This window comes from Numenius arquata, chromosome Z (genome assembly GCF_964106895.1).
Source record: "Numenius arquata chromosome Z, bNumArq3.hap1.1, whole genome shotgun sequence".
Lineage (NCBI taxonomy): Eukaryota > Metazoa > Chordata > Aves > Charadriiformes > Scolopacidae > Numenius > Numenius arquata.
The window spans coordinates 31,832,437-31,852,960 of NC_133616.1; the positions used below are offsets into that span (position 1 = coordinate 31,832,437).

General features: G+C 38.9%; 1 protein-coding gene across 1 annotated transcript in view; it reads left to right on the forward strand.

Moving 5' to 3' along the window:
• Positions 1-20,524, forward strand: part of KDM4C (lysine demethylase 4C) — a 261,718-nt gene that overhangs the window by 198,656 nt on the left and 42,538 nt on the right. The window lies entirely within an intron of this gene.

Sequence of the window (20,524 nt, forward strand, 5' to 3'; positions counted from 1 at the left end):
AGCAGGTTTGTGTCTTTGCTGCTGCATTACTGTATTGATTTACTGTAAATGAATGGCACAACCGTACCACATATTTTTTTTTTTTTCTGTTATTGTGGTTTAGTTTTTTGGGGGGCTATTTTTTTAGCCAGTTTGTGTGACAATGCCAAAGAATATAGTAAGTTTGAAAGGATCCCTGATGTGTTACTTTGAAGCAGCAATAAACACTGCAAATGGTTGTTCACTGGGTGAGATTTGCAGCTATTACTTTTCAAGACTTTCCTTCCCTGTTTATGCAGTTGATTAATTTTGACTAGGATGCAAGCAGGTGTCAGAGGAATACTTGCTGACCAAACATTTGTATAATTCAGAGCTTTGTGTCATCCTAGACGCTCCTACTAAATTACAAACATTTGTTCAAGTATTGCCAAATATATGTGATTCAGCCCTGTTTCATAATGATTTTCAAATATGTGAAACAAAATGAAAGCGTAGAGATCACAGGAGCAGGAAAGCAACATCTAAATAAGGGACATACATTAGATACTTTTCCCTTGCTAACAGATTACTTTAAAAGAGGAAAATTAAGATCAAGATTCTTGTCGAGTGTGATGAAATGGTTAGTGAGCCGTCAATGGGATTATGGATGAGACTTGGTAAGCTTTCAATATATCTCATCTGTATGAAAGGAGGGTTAATATTGCAAACTTATTTTTCTCCCTTTTTTTTTAAAAAAAAAGTAAATCAAATTGAAGATCAGAAAGCAGGGATTGAGCCACCTTTCAGTACAGAATCTTAAATGTAGAGGCGTTTGTAAGCAAAGGAGCTAATGGCTAAATATTTTTGACCTTAATCATTATTGTTTGAAACAAAACAGAGAAAATTTTAAAGTGAGCATTATATCTCAGCAAAAGGGAGAAGATGCATAACCTAAGTAGCCATTGCTTTAAAATTTTAATGGGCTGGAATTAAATTCTGTGTAAATATAGTTACCATGGTGTTCCAGGTATTTCAAAGATCCTTTCCTTTCAAATCAGTAAGATGAATTAGTACTATCCAAGTGCTGACTGAGTGCTTTTATTACATTTTATTTTGGTAGATCTTTTTTCAGGTCTCTCATCATGGCATCAGAGACCCTTTCAGGAAGTTATGAAACAAGTATTTATACTACCTTATCTTTTTGCCAAGTGGTGAAAATTCTAAGTATGTTGTTGTAGCAATTTTTTACAGGATATTTTCTTCCCTCTTTTTAGTTTTTAAGTGCAGGCATTCCAGGTTGTTTATAACAAATCATTCTGGGGAAGAAATGTTGATAGGACATGCTGTGCCCTGGGAGTGGAAAGCAGTTAAGATAGTATGTGACCCTTAGTTCTTGAGTGAATTTGTTCCAGTCTTAAGCTGGTTCTCTAAAAGCTGTCTTCTGTGATATCAAATTTGTTGTGGAAATTTCCACTATGCTTAGGTTTATGCATCTGAGCTGAAATGACGCTTCCCTCTGCTGATTCCTAGTCAGTGAAGAACTTTGAGCAGGAAGACCTTAAACTTATGTAATTATTCTGTAGGGTTTAAAGAAGGAGGAATGCTCATAGTCATGAAATGACTATGAATGTTCAGTCACTTTTAGTCATGTTTCAGAGCTTACCAACAGCTCACCTAATGTTTTTTGATTAATGTTTTGACTGAGGATAGGAAGATTTATTAGAGATCTGGGATTTCTTTAGAGCTTTATAGGTGCATTATAACTTGAAAAATTGTAGTGCTTTATGAAAATGTGGAATGATTTTTAAAATTTACACAGAACATTAAAGAAAGCCAAAAAATTTAGTTTTAATTAAAACTTGAATTCATTTATTTTTCAAGCTTTTAAAAAATGAGAAAATTTAGAAAGTTTTAATTCTGGTTTTGCTTTGGTTTGGGTTTTTTTATCATTAGGAGGTTGATATATTTAATTTAGAAAATGTCAAAATGGCAAGTGTCACTGGGGAAAAGTTATCCTAGAAATACTCTTTATTGTATTTCTGTGTCACTGATTTCTGTTTCACAGAATTTTTTTTATATCATTCGGATTTCTTAGGTATAGAATTTGTTATGGATTTAGAATTTCCTTGCTCTACTTAACATTTGATTGGAAGGTCAGATTGTTGCATTGAATAATACTGAGATCCTTTAAATACTGAAAAAGAGGATGTTTCAAATGGAACGAGTAAAGAGTTTATAGACCCAGATATTTAACTGTGAAGGAGTTCACACTGCTGAACAAGACAGTCTAATATAGAGAAATTTTAAGAATGAGGGTATTGAATAAGGCTCTAAAATACTTAAATGAAAGTGTATCAAGACTAACTTCACCAGTGTGAACTAAAAATAATATTTTTAAAATTAGAGTAGCAGTAAACAATCTTTTCAAATTCAGCTTTTAGTATAGGTGCTGGTGCTGTATTGTAGATATAAACAGTAGTATTTATTTATTTTATGGAAAGGTTATAAAGCACATGAATTTCTATATTGCAATTCCTTGGTATATCTCTATTCTAAAATAATTAGGAATGTGAATGTATAAATCTCCATAGCAGGTTACAACTTGTTAGGGAAGGTTTGGACTACAGAACTCAGAGCTTTTGGTGACTTCAGATAATTCTGTGTTTCTTAATTTGCAATGAAATTGCTTCTTATCTGAACACAAAGCTTCAAACTTTTCAAATATCTGCTAAATGGCAGATTTTGAGCAGCAAACTTGAAAAGGGAAACACAGTATATAAGCAAAGTGATAGCTTGTGGGGTTTGATAAAAAGTCTTGTTACAGTGTTGGGTAAGTCAGTTGTTGAAGCGAGCTGCTCTGGAGCTGGCCGGCTCCGCAGGGGAGCAGCAGATCTTGGTGCACAGTGGGGTTTCCTGAGGCAGGGAAATGCCAGGGCAGCAGAGAGACCTGCCAGGAGCCAGCAGCTCTCATAGGAGATGCTGATGAGGCCTAGGTGTTGCCAGAGGAACCGTGGCCACCTCCACACCTATACAAAGCAGCCTGGGGAGTGTGAGCAACCAGGGTCTGGTGGATCAGTTTCCATGGCAGTTTGTGTGGAAGGGCATCATCACCCTGCCAGTTCAAAAGGTCAGTTCCACTGGTGATCGTCACCGTCCCAGAAGAAGCTTAGCTATGGTATGCACCTGGCGGAAAGCTATGTCCTGTGCACTCACCAGAATGGATGTGACCAGCCAGCCAGAGCTCCAACAAAAACATGCAGCCGTCCAGGTCTCAGGCTGCAGGGAGTGCCTGAGCCTTTCACTGGTAATGAAAGGCAGTAGTTAGGAAAGCTGTGATGGCTGGTGATCTGCTCAGCATGGTGGTAGAGCTACAAGAGGAAGTAGAAAGGCTAAGGAGCATCAGGGTGTCCGAGAAAGAGAGAGACTGGTGGAACCATGCTTTGCCCTCCCTGATATAGAAAGAGTAACAACCGCCAGGAAAAACACAAGATCAAGGGGATCCTGTATCCTTCCCCCACCAGGCAGAAGACAGTAACTTAAAGGAAAGGAGTGAATGGAGGCAAGTCTACACTTGGGGTGGCAGGTGAACCCTCTTCTTGCCCGCCCAGCCTTCCCAGGTCCCTCTGTACAACAGGTATGAGACTCTGGATGTGGAAGGTCAGTCAATTGATGATGTAGATGATAGTTTGTCTACACCAGAGGTGTTGCCAAAGTCAGAAAGGCCTACCCGCTGTATCACAACCACCTCCACAAGGAAGAAAAGATGGGTTATAGTTGTAGGTGTGTCCAATGTGCTGGACAGACCCTCCTGTTAGGGGTGTCCATTGCCTCACTGGGGTCCAGGTTAAGGACATCACTGGGAAAATTCCTAGCCTGGTACAGCCATTGGGCTGTTACCCATTACTGCTCTTTCATGGGGGTGGCAATGAAACTGCAACATGTAGTCCAAGAGCAGTCAAAAAGAGACTTCAGAGCCTTGGGACACGGATGATAAGGGAATCTGGAGCACCAGTAATTTTTTCCTTTCTCCTCACAGTTGCGGGCAGTGATACTGGAAGAAACAGGATGGACCCAGTCTATTAATACATGGCTCTGTGGCTGGTGTCACAGCTTTGGAGTTTTTTGATATGGGATGGTCTACAAGGCAGCAGGCTTGCTGGCATCAGATGGGATTTCTCAAAGAGGGAGGAAGGTCTTTGCTCATGAGCTAGCAGAGGTGATTCACAGAGTTTTAAACTAGACTTGAAGGGGAAAGGGCTGCCTTTGGGCTGTCAGGCCTGCCCATGACAAGCTATGGGATGACACATCAAGGTTAGAGGGACAGGGTGCTAGTGAGGGCCATCAGCCTGTTTCTCTGAGACATGCTGTGTACATTGGAGCACACTTGAAGTCTTACGGAGATAAGCCAGGGGCTCCTGAGGTAATAGGAGCCAACAGAAAAACATTGGTGAAATACCTCAAAGGGAATTAAGGTGTGCTCCTCTAAAAAGGTGACACGGCTGACAGCCCAGCTGAAGTACCTCCACACCAATGCATGCAGCATGGGCAAAAAACGGGAGTAGTTGGATGCCACAGTGCTGCTAGAAAGCTATGACCTAGTTGCTATTACTGAAACTCGGTTGGATGGATCCCATGACTGAAGTGCTGCTATCAATGGCTACACTCTGTTCAGGAGGGACAGGCGAGGAAGGACGGATGGAATGGTTGCCCTCTACATCAAGAAATGGATAGAGCATGAAGAGCTATCTCTGAAGAATAGCCACAAGCAGGTTGAAAGCTTATGGATAAGACTAAGAGACCAAGGCAACAAAGGGAACTTTGTGGTGGGTGTTTACTACAGGCCATGTGATCAACGAGAGCCTATTGATGAAGCCTGCTTACTCCAGCTACAGGAGGCATCGTGCTCGCAGGCTCTCATCCTGCTGGGGGACTTCAACCACCCTGACATCTTGCTGGAAAAGTAGCATGGCAAGCTGTAGGCAATCCAGGAAACTCCTGGAATGCATCAAGGATAAATTCTTAAGCCAAGTAGTAGAAAGACCTACCAGAGGGGATGTGATGTTGGACCTGATGGTCACCGTCACAGGTGATCTGATTGGTTACATCAGGATTGGAGGCAGCTGGCACTGCAGTGATCATACACTGGTGGAGTTCACAGTCCTGAGGGATATGGGTCAGGCGAAGAGTAAAGTCAGGTGCCTGAATTCTAGGAAAGCAAACTTCCAGCTGTTCAAGGAGTTAGTCAATAGGAACCCCTGGGAAACTACCCTCAGGGACAAGGGAGCAGAACAGAACTAGCAGATCTTTAAGGACACTTTACATAGAACAAAAGATCTCTTGACGCCCAGGTGTAAGAAATCAGGAGAGGAAGGCAAGAGACCAGCATGGCTGAGTTGAGACTTGCTGGTCAAACTGAAGGGCAAGAATGAGATGCACAGGCAGTGGAAGCAGGGTCAGGTATCCTGGGAAAAGTATAGGGGTGTTGCCAGGTTGTGTAGGGATGGGGTCAGGAAGGCCAAGGCACAGCTGGAGCTGAACTTGGTAAGGGATGCAAAGAATACTAAGAAGGGCTTCTACAGGTATGTCAGCCAGAAAAAGAAGGTCAAAGAAGGTGTGCCCCACCTTGAGGAGCAAGACTGGCAAACCAGTAACAACGAACAATGAGAAGGCTGAGGTATTCAACAACTTTTTTGTCTCAGTCTTCACTGGCCACCTCTCTTCCCACACTTCTTGAGTGGATGGACCTCAAGGCAAGGACTGGGGAAGCAAAGTCCCTCCCACTGTAAGAGAAGATCAGGTTGGAGACCACCTGAGGAACCTGAACATACCTAAGTCTAAGGAACCTGACAAGATGCATCCTGGAGTTCTAAGGGAATTGGCTGATGTAGTTGCCAAGCCACTCTCCATGGTATTTGAAAAGTCATGGCAGTCCGGTGAAGTCCCTAGTGACAGGAAAAAGGGAAACATTGCACCCATTTTTAAAAAGGGTGGAAAGGAGGACCTCAGGAACCACCAGTCTGTCAGCCTCCCCTCTTTGCCTGCGAAGATCATGGAATGGATCCTCCTAGAAACTATGCTAAGGCACACAGAGGACAGAGAGGTGACTTGAGACAGCCAGCATGGCTTCACCAAGGGCAAGTCTTGCCTGACCAACCTAGTGGCCTTCTATGATGGAATCATTACATCAGTGGACAAGGGAAGAGCTACAGATGCCATCTGTCAGGACTTATGAAAGGCTTTTGACATAGTCCCCCCCAACATCCTTCTCTCTCAATTGCAGAGTTATGGATTTGATGGGTGGACTGCTTGGTGGATGAGGAATAGGCTGGATGTTCACATCCAGAGGGTAGTGATCAATGGCTCAATGTCCAGATGGAGATAGGTGACAAGTGGTGTCTCTCAGGGGTCCGTATTGGGAGCAGTACTATTTAATATCTTCATCAATGACAGAGATAGATGGATCGAGTGCGCTCTCAGTAGATTTGCAGTTGACACCAAGCTGAGTGGTGCAGTTAACAAAGCATATGGCTGGGATGCCATTTAGTAGGGGGACATGGACAAGCCCAAGAAGTGGGCCCATGTGAACCTCATGAGGTTCAACAAGGCCAAGTGAAGGGTCTTGCACCTGAGTTGGGGTAATCCCCAGTACAGGGTAGGAGCTTTTGGCTTAGATGAAGCAAAAGTACCTGGTATGACAGCTCCTTTGTGGCCAATTTCTAATGGCATAAAGTTCATAAGAATCTCTGAGCCTCGTGCTGGTTCTCTGAGTGTTACTTTCATATGCTGTTCAGTCTCTCTGTGCAATTTCATTTGATCTCTGTGGAAGCCTTCAGCCAGCCAAGAGAAAACCTCGGATTCAGATTTGCAGTGGAATATAGACTGGATTGAATGCAGGACACACTACCTAGATCAGGAAAAAAAATCTCTACGTGCTTCTATTTTTTCCCCATACTTCTACTATTCCATGATCCTATTTTTATTGTAGTGGGATTTAATGTATTATTTCAGAGGTGTTCGCACTAAAAGAATATGGAAAGCAATTTTTTTGAGTCTTAAGTATTTTCAAGATTCCAAAAACCTGTCTTGTCTGAAATTGACACAAGTTGAAACCCAAAGAATAAACCGATAATTTGAATTTATCTCTTATCAGCAAGATCAAAATCTGTATTGTAGTAATTTGGAAATTACTTATTTAAATTTTGAGCCTTCTCTTTAAGCTTTTTTAATACAATGTAATGTTTCAGTAGACAGTGTAACTTTTCAATGCAAAGAAAAGTTTACAAAATAGTAAAATAAAATTTAGCTATATAAAAACTCTAAATTGTTGATGCTGAAGAGCAATGCTGCAACTATGACAGTATAAATATACTACAAGGAAATTTAGGCTTTAAAGGACAAGGAGATTTCTACCCATCTATTTAATTAAGTTCTTAAGCAATCTTCCCATGGGAATAAAATGTGCTGAGAAGCCCAGTGATGTTATGCTAGAGCTTATACGGTTTGTGAAAGTGATCCTGTCATGCTGTTTGCTTCTCAGAATGAAGGACTGGGCTTAAAAACCTGGGAAGTTACTTTCCACCCCATTTTTAGTTCAGAACATTAATTAAAATTGACCCTTACTGTAGTTTTAGTTTTGATTGTAAAAAGTCTGTTAAAAAATGTTGTTTAGGTTTTTCTAGAGCATTTGTATCTCTCTGAATTACTGAACAAATTATAAACTACTCTTTGAATCTATCCATCTGCTTTCTGTACAAAATAAGTCCAATGCAGTTTTATTGACAATGACTACTTTTTGCTTTTCAGCCTCCATTTAAATGTGAGACAAAATTGCAGTGTAGGAGGTTGACAATTACCTTTCAACTTCTTGGTGATTATTTTTAATAAAAGGAATGTTGGAGTCCTAGATACAGTGCAATTTTAATGAAATAATGAGCTTCCTGACTATAGCAGACTGAGCTTTGTCTGATTTCTGTGCCATGATGAATTGACCATGTCAAACTTTGCAATCTAGCCTAGTGAAATATTTTACTATGAAAGTTTAATTTTAATTCTTTATTTATGAAAGCAGTAGTACTGTCACAACGTGTTATCATACAAGTGCCATTTTGTGTGATTTATTTTAATGACTGTCACTTATTGATATGTTTAGTGATTTTTGACCCATATTTAATGCCAAAACCTCTAAATGTTCTGAAATATACTGAGTCTGCCATTATTATTTTTTCTTATATCAACACATAACATATTTGCAGTTGTCTCTCATCTCAAAAGCTGCAGTGGTAGTTTGTTAGATATGTCGGGGCAAAGGAGTTTTACCCTACTTTTCATGAAACCTTTTCTGGAGAGACCTGATACTTAGTAAAAGCAGGTTTGGTTTTTTTAAAAATATTAATTCTTTTTGTAGCTTTTCTGCAGTATCTGAAAATGCTTGTTTTCTGAGAAACTCTATTAATTCATTCTTGTTTGGGACTGAAGGATATAGAGCACATTGCTTCTTTACAGCAGGAGTATACTTATAGGGGTATCATCTGTACTTACAGTTCAGCAAATTAAAGGTGTAATATGCATGCCTGAGAGATTAAAACTGAGTACTTTGTAGTCTTCTAAGAGAGAAGTTAGGTTTTTATTACAAATGAAATATCTCAAGACAATTAAAAAAAAGGACTGGAAGTTATACAACAAGTGACATATATGCATTACATTTCGTTTATGTCAATACCATTTTTTCATTTAGCAAATGATAATAAAATGACTGAAAATTACCAGTAAAAAACTTGAAAAACTAATTCATTTTTGTAGTTCAGCTAACACTGTGATATAGTGTTCATACAATATTATATTTAATGTGCACTATTAAAAATTAAGTAGGCATGCTGCTCTATTGGAGAAAAAAGGATTCTAAAACATCTGTTGCTTATATGCATAGATGATCATGACTATACCATAGAATGGATTGGGTTCAAAGGGACCTTAAAGATCATCTATCTCTAACCCCGCTGCCACAGGCAGGGACACCTCCCACTAGACCAGGTTGCTCAAAGCCCCATCCAACCTGGTCTTGAACACTTCCAGGGATGGGGCATCCACAGCTTCCCTGGGTAACCTGTTCCAGTGTCTCACCACCCTCACAGTAAAGAATTTCTTCCTAATATCTCATTTAAATCTCCCCTTTTTCAATTTAAAACCGTTACCCCACGTCCTATTGCTACACTCCCTTTCCTGTAAGGCCCCCCTTAAGTACTGGAAGGCCACTGTGAGCTGTCCCTAGAACCTTCTCATCTCCAAATTGAACAATCCCAGCTCTCTCAGCCTGTCTTCATAGGAGAGGTACTCCAGCCCTCTGATCATCGTTGTGGCCCTCCTCTGTACTTGCTCCAACAGATCCATGTCCTTCTCATGTTGGGGGCCCCAAAGCTGGACACAGTACTCCAGGTGGGGTCTCATCAGAGCAGAGTAGAGGGGCAGAATCACCTCCCTTGATTGGCTCGCCACACTTCTTTTGATCCAGCCCAGGATATGGTTGGCTTTCTGGGCTGTAAGTGCACATTGCCGGGTCATGTTGAGCTTCTCATCAACGAACAAATCCTTCTCCTCAGGGCTGCTTGCAATCCCTTCTCCACCCAGCCTGTTTTTGTGCTTGGAACTGCTCCAACCCAGGTGCAGACCTTACACTTGGCCTTGATGAACATCGTGAGGTTTGCACGGGCCCACCTGTCAAGCCTGTCCAGGTCCCTCTGGATGGCATCCCTTCCCTCCAGCATGTGAACTGCTCCACACAGCTTGGTGTCATTGGCAAACTTGCTGAGGGTGTTTATATTTGTAAAATAACCAAACAGAATAGAATCAGCAAAATAATAGTATCATAGAAGAAAGAAAGAACATAACATGGATAAAACACAGAACAGATTTCAATATTGGTGTTACTGAAAATACTGACACTACTCACAGAGCATTCACCTTCAAAAGGCTTCACAAAATACACTTTGTAACACTCTGCCCTGTGAACATTACCAAAATTATTCTGAAAATGTTATTTTGAAGAAATATTATTTTTTATACTAACAATTTAGTCTGGCTTCAGTTAGGAATAACCTTTTTAAATTTTGATCTCAAGGGAGATCATATTCTTAGCTTGCAGACCTCCTCATGATGAGCATACCAGACAGGCACACCCTGGAAGCTCAAAATACCAAAAAACTGGGTGGATGTGAAGTAAGCACTGCTAAAAGACCTTTGTCTGAATCATATTTCCTGTATAGAGTTTAAAAGTCTGGATGAGCACTAGCATTAGCCCATCATTAGGAATTCCAGATACTGGAGAAGAGAGTTTAAGTGTTCCCTATGAAAGGCTTAGTTGCCATGTCTGGAGTGGCGGAAGGCATAAAGAACAATTACTCATTTAAACTTTGATGAATTTTTTATACTTTTGGTATTACAGCACAAACAAGGACTCCAGCCAAAATGACACAAAGGCAGCAGGAAACTTGATGCCATAGAGCCTGAAAAGTCTTGCAGAACCAACTTGCAATGAGTTGTATCCCACAACACAGACAAGTTGCTAGTCAATTCCTGAATATATAGCATATCATCACTTCTAAATGTTGTCTGTCCATGTTTTTATAGCATTTTAAAGATGAATGCTTTCAATATTAAATATCAGTTACTCAGTTTCAATATTTCTTCTTCATTCATTCAGCAGTACTGATATGTTCCATTTTATCCATAGCATCTTTTAGTTTTCTTGCTTTTTTTCCCTTCTGTTCTATTTATTTGTTGATGTCTTCTATCCACCCTATATTGCATTTATTCTACTTGCTCAATCTCATATCTTCTTTTCTCTTTCAGAGTTGTTCAGTCTCTATTTCTGTATGCAGATAGTAGAAATGTATTATCGAAAATTTGTAGGAGCCCTGGTCTTTGAAACAATAGCATTTAGCACTTCAGAGATCATGAACCCCTTTATATGTGGTTTATATTCCATTCACACACTTACTGAATTTTTATTATGCTGTTGTTCCTAACAGTTGCCTTTGAGCTTTTTTTCAAAACTGTCCATAGTGAAATGCTTCCTTTATTTTAAGAAGCTTTTGAATTTCATATTTGTGGTAAGAAAATAAAAAGATAGATTGGTTTTTCAAGCCATAAAATACAGCTATCCTTTAAAAATAGATTATATTGACGGATAAATTTTGCTTTTGTTCATTATCAAGATGTTATTGAAAATACAGCTCTCAGTGCTGTTGCAGTGTGTTAATTAGGGACTTGAACATGAAGTCAAAATCACTAGTCATAAAAACTTCCTCATTTAATAAATCTGAGATCTCTTAAGCCACATGGATTTCATGTCCTATTGGGTGGTACATTAGCATGATTTCAGAATGGAATTAAGACAATGTTTTTAAAGATAGGCCTGTGAGAAAATACCATTGAATTTCTTTAAGAATTGTATGTCCATTTAAGTTAAATATATTCTATAGATTTTATAATTATAAAGCAGAAAAATCCTCTGTTTTTGCCTATTGCACAAATTCTTAGGAACGGCTTTGCTAGTATCTGGCCATTCAAACATGAAAAATAAACTTATGAGAATCATAGAATCATAAAATCGTCTAGGTTGGAAGAGGCCCTTGGGATCATCGAGTCCAACCATCTACCGTACTCTACAAAGTTCTCCCCTATACTGTATCCCCCAACACCACATCTAAATGTCTCTTAAACACATCCAGGGATGGTGACCCAACCACCTCCCTGGGCAGCCCATTCCAATGCCCAACCACTCTTTCTGTGAAAAATTCTTTCCTAATGTTCCGTCTAAACCTACCCTGTTGGAGCCTGAAGCCATTCCCTCTCGTTCTGTCATTAATTACCTGTGCGAAGAGACCAGCACCAACCTCTCTACAGTGTCCTTTCAAGTAGTTGTAGAGAGTGATGAGGTCTCCCCTCAGCCTCCTCTTCCTCATACTAAACAGTCCCAGCTCCTTCAACTGCTCTTCATATGATTTGTTTTCCAGGCCCTTCACCATCTTCGTTGCCCTCCTCTGCACTCGCTCCAGCACCTCGATATCTCTCTTGTATTGAGGTGCCCAAAACTGGACACAAGACTCGAGGTGTGGCCTCACCAGTGCTGAGTACAGGGGCACAATCACCTCCCTACTTCTGCTGGTCACGCTATTTCTAATACAAGCCAGGATGCCGTTGGCTTTCTTGGCCACCTGGGCACACTGCTGGCTCATATTCAGCCTCTTGTCAATTAGAACCTCCAGGTCTCTTTCTTCCAGGCAGCTTTCCAGCCACACTTCCCCAAGCCTTTAGCACTGCTTGGGGTTATTGTGGCCCATGAGGGGACACAATGGCGTAAAAGTCTGCTTTGCTCAAGTTCAAATTATAAGTCAGTAGCATAAACTTCAAATCAATGAAGAGCCAATTTTTAATAACATTGCTTCTCACATTGGAGCACATTCAAGTAGGGGAGTGATTTGCATTTTATCAGAGATCTGTTATGTCAATATCACAACTGCCTTGTGTTGTGTCTAATACTTAATGCCTCTTGCAAATTATAACTTACTGTAGGTAAATCTCCTCTTTCATCTCTTGGAGGGAAGAAAAAGAGAAGGGGAGGAACCACTGTGGAAGCAGGAAGGAGTTGTGCTGGAATAGCTTGTCATAGGGTGGGAAATAAGATATCTAGTCTTACAGGGATGACTAGAATAAGAGTATCCTAGCTCTGATCTTGAAATTGAAGCTGAAGTAGCTGCCTCTAAAATAGAAGAATGCATATTAAATTTGTTTGGGTTCCAGCCAATAACCCAGTCAAAGCAGTCTATAAATTAAGACTTGGGTGTTGGCATCTATTTATGCTTATTGGTAGCGTCCAGTTGCTTGATTCTCAGACCTTTCTGCCCCAAGTTCTTTGTGGACTTTTCAGTAACGCTATCTAGCTGCGTCCTTGAAGGCAAATTTCCCTTCCCTGGGTTGGGTTTTATACTGCTGTTATCTAATAATAGCAGAAGCAGAGGACTGAGCACCAATTTTGTGAGAAAGCTAGGGAGGTTAAGTTTTGGCAGATGTTACTGCAGGGATGCATCCAGAATTCGCGGGCCTAATCTGCAGGAAACAGCATAAAACTGATAACTGTACTCCCTGTAGCGTAAACACTTGAAGCTCCCTCCATTGTAGCAGATAGAGTGTTCTTAGCCTAGCATCTCTTTGCTGGCATGCTGGCTGCAGCACTCTTGCTCCTTTGAGGAGCCCACCCTGTCCTTTTCTCTCTATTTCCTGTACAAACATCTGCTGACACATTTCTCAATTCTTTCAGTGAGGTGCAGTTTCTCGGTCCTTTTCCTTTTCTCTTCAGGTAGTGAACCTGAGGTAAGTGTTAACTTACCTTGTTCTGCTGTTCAGCTTGGTGGTATGCTTACCAGTGGGAGGAAATGCCTTAACCCTAGCAGAGTTGAAGCATGTACAAGACCTCAAATGCAACTTAGAAAGTCTCTCTCAAGGGAGGTAGGACAATGGTTCCCTGCCTAAGCCAGACCACCTTCCCTGTTTTTGTGTATGCTACACCAGATCAACATGTAGGAGTAATTTAATATTTTTCCCTTACTGATGCTTTCTGTGAGCAGTACTGAAAATAAAAAAGCCTCTTACTCTTCCACGCATTGACCCTTGAATTGACACATCTTAATGTTTGTACCTGAATAAATGTGTAGCTATTATGTATGTGGGTGGGCTCATTGGTTGCCACTGAATGCAAAGATATTCCTTTATCTTTACAAATCACTACTGAAGGTTTTCTAGATTACTATTCATAATTGCTTTAGGTGTTAATTGCTTTCACTGGAAATAATAGCATGGAGCATTCTTTGCAAATAAAAGGTGTGTTCTTCTGTTGTTGTATATCCTCCTAAGAGGAGTATGGAGGAATTATCTTGATTTCTGGGCTGAGCAACAGTACAAATTCATATTTCATAACTAGTAATCTTGATGTATTCCTAAACACACTAAAGAGACAGCAGTTCTTCTAGAACACAAATACAAAAATGTGAAGTGTCCCTGTTACATATGTCCCAGATAGCTACAGCCCAACTAACAGTAACAGCACTTAATGTGATTGTGTGAGTGTAGTAAAACCCAACACAGGGTTAATTTTGTTCTAATGAATGGAAAGATATTGCAAAGTACTAAACATCTTTTGGGTCTTGTGAATTTTTTTCATATGCTTGGGTATGCAAAAAGCATGGCTGAACCTGAAGCAGACATTGCTATTTTCTGAAGTAATATCCCACTAATGCACGCTTCAGAAAATTTTATCAAGAAGTATGTTGTCCCACTGCAGGCCTTACCTATTCACTCAGCTGTTAATGAACAGCTGGATATCTGCACACTTGCCTTTTTAAATTGTTGACAAGACCAAAAGATAATTTGTAGAGTTCATTTTATATTATAAAAATTATTCTGGTATAGCTGTACCATACTTTTAAAATATGGTTACATTAATTCATTTCTATGACATTGTATTCTATTTGAGTAAGCTATGCCTATCAATCAGTGAAATCAGTCAGTTGCTTTCTGTAGAATAGAAAATTTACAGAATTTATATCTAAAAAACCTACTGATTTACCAAATGTAGGAACTTTTAATTCTCTTTTTTGATTTTCAGTGGAGATTTAAAGGAACATTTCATTAGTTGAAGTTTGAAAATATTTTTCTAGTATGGAAAAAAATGGCTATGAAATTTGCACTTACTAATGAAGACAACGAATTAAGAGAGACATATGAAAACACATAATACTTACTTAAAATATTCCTAGTCCTACTAAAGCAAAAGCATCATCTTTTATTTCAATATTCTGTTCAAAGCATTCTGTCTTCACAAAAAGCTGTTTTGCTAGAAATTAACTGTGGCAGAAAACAGCATTATGCATTTGAGCAGATGCACTGGCTCACTGCGTTAAAGATGGACACCTGGGGTTCTACATTAGACTTGCAGAGAATACGGAAATATTGCAGATGAAAACAGATAGGTAGAAAGTAGGCTAGTGTGCATTTTTGATTCTCTAATTAACAAACTTTTGGTGATATGAGTAGGTGGCTCTTTACATTCTCTTGAGTTACTGGTTAAAACATAGAGATTCTTTTTGTTTCAATGCACAATTCTGTAGGGACCCAAAAACTGAATTTTTATCTTAGAAGTCTTCCTGAAGACCTCTGGAATCTGTACCACTTGTATCAAGCATCTGCAAGGAAGGAATTTGACATTGTTATCCTTTTTTTATCTGATAATTTTGATCTTGTCTTTCACTTTGCCCTAAGCTTAAAACACAGGTAGGGTTATTCATTACCACACTCATAGTCATATTTATCATCCGTTATCATATTGTTGTTTCTGCATATTGACAATTACTTGAAAATAATAATTGTGGTTGCTCGTGTTTGAAACTCCACACTTCAAATGAGCTTGAGGTGGTTTTCTGTGTGGTTTATTTTTGTTCTTTAAATCTTTTGTTCTGCTATGTGATTTAAAGCAAACGTTGTGGCAAAACCAAGTATTTCAGATTGTATGTGCTGATTACATGATGGTCTAAGTAATTTTTCTTACAAATTAATTATTAGTGCTAAGGCAGTGTCACCACAAGCAAAAGAAACCTCTGAGATCTTAGCAGTGAAATAATATATATTGTGGTTGACACCCTGCCCTGATGAAGATCTTTGGGTTGTGCCAAACTCAAGTGTCCTGGGTCAGGTTTTAGATGGGTTGGGTTAATTTCTTGAAAAACTCTTATTGGAAAAGGCAGGAGGCACTGCAGGTGCACAAAGTCATGTGTCAAGACTCACAGTTCACATGCCTGCTCTAACGCTTGCCAGACTGCTAAAAGGCAGCTGCTGTTTTGTCTCTTGTTGGAACGTCCAGGCAGGGTTCCTGTGCCATGTGCTTTGTCTGAGATGGAGCCAGTAAGCAACTAAGAACTCTCCAAGTTGCATTTAGGGGCTTCTCTTCTGCCTACTACACCTTCTGAAAGTATTTGCTAAAACATATTCCTTTTTTTGAACAAATCCTCTTCTCCCACCAAGTGACCACTCTGATTCCACTGCAGTAAATGTGCCTGAATGCTAAACTAAGTATGAAAAGTTTCTCCATACTGAGTGAAGACTTAGTGGCGTGTAATTCAGTGCACTACGTTCCTCGTGCAGCCTGGAAAAATAAGAGGATAAGCACCCTGAAATGTATTTAAAATCAATAGTGTTGATCACTTCTGGTTTTTGCAGTGAGAAAGCCTTCTTTCTTAATTCCTGCTATAAAAATTAAATACAGTTGTACTGGATGTATTTCCTACATGTTAGTTTTTCCTCATATTTGCTGAACCGAAAAATCAGCAAAAATTAATATGGAGAAATTATACCTAATCATGGAAAAGCAGTATCATTTTTCTCCAGCATACAGCAAGGAACAGAAATAATGCTCAGCCAATGCATGATGAACTATATTTATTCTAAACTCGAAATTTCTACAGTATTTAAATTTAAATGGCTTTAGTGAAAGCACTGAAATACATGCTGTCTTCTTTTCACTATTAAGAACCACAATAATCTCTTTATTACACCTTTTGAGTCTCTGTCCTCGGTCTGCTGGTAGTTAATACTGCAAAATCCACACAGCATGGGAAGACCATTAGACTTATGAACTAACTTGACCATGCATAGAAATTACCTAAACACTGCGAACAGACTTTATTAAATTATACTGAACATTGCATAAACAAACACAGAGCATACGTATCCGCCCCCCTCCCCTCCAGTATTTTCTTACTACTGCCTGCTTCTTGTACCAAACAGGCTTTAATTACTTGCTTTTTGTTACCATGTGGTATACCAGTTCAAATGAGAATACCTGATTGGATATTTACAGCTACTTTACTAGTCTTGATGGTAGTCATTGAGTCACAGCTTCAATAAATTATACTTTCATTCCTTCTATTATGCATCCTACAGTCTTTTGATAGATTTTAGGGGAGTATATTTGAAGGAAACAATAGAAGGTCAGTTATGAAAAATACAGCTAAGGACAAAGAAGTTGCTCAAACTGTTAACTTTTACATAGATGATAGGTAAGAGATTGCTGCATGTATGCAGTGATATTTATAGTACTTTACTTATCTATAGTACCACTGCTGAGGACCACATTGGTTATTTAAAAATACGATCATGTAACATAGAAAAGTATCACTTATTTTGAATTTAGAAGTTCCTAGAGATGCTTTACTTAGATTTGCACTTTTTCTTCAACCCATACTTGTGAGGTTTTTGTGTCTCTGACAAATTACAGAGTCAAATCATTACATCAAAAGAACATTACTGGTTTTTCTCATATTACTGCTAATAGTTGATGGAAAATTAATGGTCAAGAGAGGAATCTTCGATGAAAGGAAAGATCCTCCCAAGGTTAAAAGGTGTTAGGTCTCTGCTCATAGATAAAGTGAAACAGATTCAGGTTGAGATGACCTCAGTTAATGAAAATGGTAGATAACAGCTAAAAATTAGCCAAGGAACACATCTGGAAATTATCACAGTGAGCATTGTGACCTTACATATTTCTTTCAGAAGTATGTTAAACAAAATGAAAGAAGTCTCTGGAACTCATTTGCAAACTACTTTGTAAACTCCATCCGTTCATTGCGCAAAGTGTGCTGTAGTAAATATATGTAAATAGCGTGGGAAAGTGCTATTTGGATGGATTAGATTTCTTTAATCTGTTTTCAGTGCAATAAAACAAAGCTAATCAAACTGACACAGACTAGTCTCAGAAAGTCTCGTAGGTAGTTCGTATAGAGTCATGATTTCTGGCAGTGGAAATGTGTCGATAGCCGTGGCAGTTGAGGTTTCCAGGAAATCTCAAGTGGTTTTGTGCAGCATATCACCGTGATCCCAGAATGCACTTTCTAGGACTCCACAAAAATTTTCAGTGAAGTAATTTTGTTCAAACCAGATGTTTGTGTGATTGCTGACAGCTAAACTCATCACCACTTACTTGTCATTCATTTTCGGCTCTAGGTCACACAGTGCTTTATACCCAGTATCTCTAGGGCAAAAGGACGAGGAGGGAATTGACAAAAGTTTCCACTTTTACTGAGAATTTGCATCAAAGAACAACGGATTACTATTTTAAAGAATGAATGAATATGAATATAATAACATTTGTAAAAAATTCACTTTAAGAGAAAATAGATTTCCTTATCCTTTTTAATTGTCTTTGGTCTTAGCCTTTTTCTGACTTACTGATAAATATCTCTGAGAACTTAATGTGATTTTCCACTATCTGTTTCTCCAGGCAAACTTCCTGAAAGCTTAAAACACGGTTATTAGCCATAAGTAAAAAAATTAGTAAAGTAATGAAGTAAAGAAATGAGTATTTCTAAGCAAAGCAGTGAAAGCAATAAAACCTATACTTTGAATCCTAAATATAACAAAGATTCTATGTCCTTTCCCTTTTTCAACTTCTAGATTTAGATTAGATATTAGGAAGAAATTCTTTACTGTGAGGGTGGTGAGGCACTGGAACAGGTTGCCCAGAGAAGTTGTGGATGCCCCATCCCTGGAGGTGTTCAAGGCCAGGCTGGATGGGGCTTTGAGCAACCAGGTCTAGTGGGAGGTGTCCCTGCCCATGGCAGGGGGGGTGGAACTAGATGATCTTTAAGGTCCCTTTCAACCCAACCATTCTGTGATTCTATGATTCTTTCCTTTGTTATGCTAGAAATAGTTCTGTAAAAAGTTAAAACCAAAGTTTTTAAAATTGTGATTTACTAATGTAAATCCTCCTCACCTCCTCACTGTTGAGGCTGGTATTTGTAATGAGGCTATAAATGAAAGGTGAACCATCTTTATGGAGACCTATGTCTACCCCATCAGTGTGGTGTGGGGAAGTAACAATTATGTCATCTGCAGACTTCACTGAACTACAGCAATTCCCAAGAATCAGAGAGGCTCTCTTCTCTTTTGCTTCCAGTGATATTTTTTTTTTCTTTTCTGTGGGACACAGATGCTCAGCGCTACCTCCTGTGTGATCTCAGGCTATGGTGAGCTCACAGGGTACTATCCTGGGGGTGCCAAGCAAAGTACACTGTATAGGAAGATTTGTACTATGTATGCCCACAACAGACAGAAATCACAGGGGTTTATTAGTCTTAATGTAGCAAAGACCTGTGCAAATAAGTATATTAATGATTCACAGTTAGCCAGAAAGCTCGGATATCACAAGTGTCTTCATATCTCTCTATTAGCCATACTGTATTGTGACACTTCGCAGATCCAAGTATTCAGTCTTTCTCTGATGCTGAGATGCTATGTTGCGTATAATAAACGGACAGTGTATGGAGTATCCTTTGTGTGTTATCTCAGTTCCTGCATAAGTATTTAGAAATTATTTTAGAGATCACGCATAGATCTACTGGGTCATTAAAAGGGTATTTAGGAGCTAAAGCAACTAAATTATACTTTGAAATATTATACTTGTCTGCTCCAATAATTTATCAAGATGCTTAGACATATGAATGACATGCTCAAATCAGTGTCAGAAGTTCAAGTCAGATTATAGTTTAATAAATGGTTTAATTGAATTCTGGACAAGTTTTGAAAAATCTTTTCTGTGATAGACAAGCTTTCAAAAAATCACCGATTACTTGGCAGTGCTATGTTAGCAAGTTGTTGTTATATTTCTTTCTGGAAATATCAGCAATGGCCTTTTATATGACATGTCTTTAGATTGAGAGGTGTAATTCCTTTCTTCACCTGACTTTTATAATGTATTATGCCATTAAGACACAATGAAGCATCTTTTAATGGTCCATTAACACAAGAGTTGGATGCACTGTGTGGAGAGAAATAATATCTTCCAGAAGTCTAACTAGTCGAAAAGAAGTTTTGAAAATTGGTATCAAAAGTCAAACTATATGCTAGGTGTTCTTCCTTTTCTGTGACTTTTTAAATATTGGGCTTTTGTACTTTACTACATTTCCTTGCTGATAACAGTGTTTGGTAGGGAAATTTAAAAAATTGACTTTAAAAATAAATCTGTAATTAGCAGTTTATTTCTCTGTAATGAGTCCCATATTAAGCAAAAGTATTTTGATACAAATACAGAAGAGAAAAAGCTCATAAAATTATAATGTACAACTGGGCCCAAAGGCTGAGAGGCCAAGCCTTCATAATTTAATGAAGTTCTGGTTACAGTGAGAGATGATGCTTTCTGGGAGAGGAAAGTATGCAGCCAGATGGCAGAGATGCTGAAAACGATATTTTAAAATTGAAAAAAAATAGTTTTTATGCTAAATGGGTCCACTTAGACCAAATAGATAGGTCAGTCCACACACTGGACAGGTAAAATAGACTTTTAAAATTTTTCTTTTTGTTTCTTTCTTTTTGTTTTTATTGAACTGGGCATCACAGTGGGAGAGAGTACAGCTTGTCCTTCAGTAGCAGTCCCTGCTAAATACTAACACTAAACAAATCAGTTACATGTCCATCAAGGATGTGAAGCATTTCCCAGAGTGGGAAATTAGAAAATGAAAAATGT